Source organism: Berghia stephanieae, chromosome 2, assembly GCF_034508935.2.
Source record: "Berghia stephanieae isolate SIO BIC M18660-M18661 chromosome 2, UCSD_Bste_1.3, whole genome shotgun sequence".
NCBI classification, from domain to species: Eukaryota; Metazoa; Mollusca; class Gastropoda; order Nudibranchia; family Aeolidiidae; genus Berghia; species Berghia stephanieae.
Genome location: NC_088361.1, coordinates 18,560,592 through 18,564,022, shown reverse-complemented (window position 1 = coordinate 18,564,022; position 3,431 = coordinate 18,560,592). Strand labels below are relative to the sequence as shown.

Genomic DNA, 3,431 nt, shown 5'->3' with positions numbered 1-3,431 from the left:
ACAATATATACAAAATTGACAAATATACAAATTGTACAATATATACAAAATTGTACAATATATACAAAATTGTACAAAATATACAAAATTGTACAATATATACAAAATTGTACAATATATACAAAATTGTACAAAATATACAAAATTGTGCAAAATATACAAAATTGTACAAAATGTACAAAATTGTTTAATATATACAAAATATACAAAATGTACAAAATTTTACCAGAAGCACTGCAACTGCCCCCCACCACGCCCTTTCTGCTGAAAGACTGGATGGAAGATCACATTATTTCGAAGCCGATTGACATCAGGAGCCAAATCCCGATAATCACCAGTCGAGGGTGAGACGCTTGCCGTTGTGGACGCACTTGAGAATCTCATCATTTTGTACTCTGCTGCCCTTACCTCACCATAGCTGCTGTAGAACATAAACCTCTCCTTAAGACATTTGGTGACCGCTCACTCAATGATATCCCAAATCCACGTCTCTTTAACTTGAAGGAAAAGTCCCTACGATTCCAATTCCGCATTATTCACATACCAGCCGTCTGGAATTTTGTAGCAGATGCAGTATCACGGTATCCAGTCGATGATGCGATACCATTGAATCTACCATATGATTACGCCGCAGTTCACGATATCCTCGCTTCGATACGTGTAAGGGACAACAACAACTCTCAAACATGCTCTCAGTCATTGGTACCACCTCATGTTATTCAGTCACATAGGATGATCTACGACTCGCAACCACCAGGGACTCACCCAGCCTTGACCCATCTGATCAACTTTATCGAAGATGGTTTCACAGATCACCGTGATAATCTCCAACCTGAGCTACGACCGTATTTCCAATTCAGGGAGAGTCTCACAAGCTTTGATGGCGTCATACTAGGGCACTGAAGGCACTCATGCCACACAATGGTACAGGGCTAATGGAAGAACCCACGGTGTTAGAACCTATAACGGCTATGTGGTCTAGTGGTATGACACTCGCTTTCGGATCGGAAGGTCCTGGTTTCGAGCCTCGCGCTCGGCGCATAGTTGAGTCCCTGGAAAAGACACTTTACTAACATTCTCTCACCGTACTCAAGTGTAAAATGAGTACCAGGCCGTTAACAGCGTTGTCTTTGTCCGAAAAATTGTAATATCGCCTAATAGGCGTTATGTCCCGTCCTCCATGTTAAATGTTGCTGTTGACCAGGGACCCCTTGTAAATCGCTTTGAGCACATTTAGTGGATATTGCGCTATAAGCTCATTTTATTTATTTATCATTTTATTTATAACGCACTAGAAGCCACGGCTGAGCAATACCAGGGAACTTAAACGACTCACTCATGCCAACTTCACGTTTCAGTCCTTACAAGATCGATCTGTTAAAGACTTGGGGGGGGGGGAGTTACTCTTAATTACTTTCCTTTTGTTTCACCATTGATTACAGTTATACTTATTACTTTCCTATTGTTCCACCATTCCAGATATGATGGTCATAGGACTGCTTTCAATTCTTCACAAAACAACATGGCGGCGGAAAACCAAAACAATGGTCGTATTAGCAAAGTTTAAACTTTCACTAATCTATCAAGGTTTGTTCTAGAGTTTTTAAAATGCTGTTATATATTGACAAATTGAATAAATAAACGGATGACAAAAGATCCACGGTGAAAATACAAATTGAAAGAAATACTAGCGCGAGGAACTTTCGGAAGGCCTCCTTATGTTAATAAGTATAAATATATATCTTTCTCTCTCTCTCTCTCTCCATATATATATATATATATATATATATATATATATATATATATATATATATATATATATATATAATTATTATATATATACATATGTATATATATATATATATATATATATATAGTATAGATGTGTGTGTGCTTGTATGTGTGAGTGTATGTAGGTGTGTGTGTATATGTGTGTATGTGTATGAGTGTGTGTTTGATGCCAAATAATCACGAGGTTTCATAAGACAGATATGCCTTTTACACCCCCCCCCCCCCTCCTCCCTCCATTGTGGCCTGGCTGTCGCTCGTCACAGTAACACAACAGACAGACAGACAAACAGACAGACAGACAGAGAGAGATCAGTGAAAACAAAAGATAAATAAATGGCATTCCAATTGGGAGATCGTTTTCACGCCTGACTTGGAATGATTGGGGGTTGGGGGGGGGGGCTGATTTCGTCTTGCAATGGGAGCTGATTGGCTACCCACTCCATACGACTTCTAGTAGTAGCCATACTACTAACTGACACGTAACTGCTTTCTTGTAGTGCTTTTCTCTATTATTGACTTAGCGAGAATGAAACGCATTAACTCACTCAATCCTAGAGATTTTTGCTACTTTTCAAAATTGGAAAAAAATGTATTAAAAATGATCATGTGCATACATAGTTTCATTTCAACTATCATTAACATGTAAAAACTAAAAACCTTAGATTTGATACTACGCCTATAACTTGTCTAAGAAAAATGTAATGATAAATAGGCATGGAGTAAAAGTGACCCGGGTAAACTAGGGATATAGTCGGTGTTCGGGTTGAGTGAGTTAAATGTAACGTTTGACCAAATTTGACCTCCTCACTGCATTGAATGTCTTAAGACTATAATATGAACGAAATTATACTCGTTTGTGTGTTTAAATAGGTGCTTAGTTGTGTGTTAATAGGTGCTTAGTTGTGTGTTAATAGGTGCTTAGTTGTGTGTAATAGGTGCTTAGTTGTGTGTTAATAGGTGCTTAGTTGTGTGTTAATAGGTGCTTAGTTGTGTGTTAATAGGTGCTTAGTTGTGTGTTAATAGGTGCTTAGTTGTGTGGTAATAGGTGCTTAGTTGTGTGTTAATAGGTGCTTAGTTGTGTGTTTAGGTGTTATTGTTGTGTGTTAATAGGTGCTTAGTTGTGTGTTAATAGGTGCTTAGTGTGTGTATAGGCTAGTTGTGTTTAATAGTGCTTAGTTTGTGTAATAGGTGCTTAGTTGTGTGTTATAGGTGTTAGTGGGTAATAGGTCTTGTTGTGTGTTATAGTGTTAGTTGTGTGGTAATAGGTGCTTAGTTGTGTGTTAATAGGTGCTTAGTTGTGTGTTAATAGTTGCGTAGTGTGTGCACTCTTTTTTTTTTTTTTTTTTGGAAACTTTCATCTTGGGAAGTTGATAATATTGCAGCAAGGTAAATAATCGATATAATATTGATTACATCAATTTTGATGGATTCATTTGCTTTTTTTATCTATATATGTCTTATCGATATATTTTGATGAATATATTTTATCGTATTGGGAGGTATTATTGAAACAAAGTGCCAACTTCATAATAAAGAACATAGGTATAGAAGTTGTTTTGCTAACTTCATATAGACCATAATAATATAGAAGTTTTATTGTTAACTTCATATAGACCATAATAATATAGACGTTTTATTGT

General features: G+C 36.7%; 1 protein-coding gene across 2 annotated transcripts in view; it reads left to right on the top strand.

The window, feature by feature from the left end:
• The first annotated feature begins 2,260 nt into the window (after positions 1-2,260).
• Positions 2,261-3,431, top strand: part of LOC144964426 (uncharacterized) — a 115,689-nt gene continuing 114,518 nt past the window's right edge. Inside the window, exons 1-2 of one of the 2 annotated variants that reach the window (XM_078898668.1) lie at positions 2,340-2,858; positions 3,079-3,177. The gene's annotated coding sequence lies outside the window, so the exon portion shown is untranslated. Of the gene's footprint in view, positions 2,285-2,339; positions 2,859-3,078; positions 3,178-3,431 lie in introns of those variants that run through there. The other variant, XM_078898669.1, reaches the window with a different exon arrangement.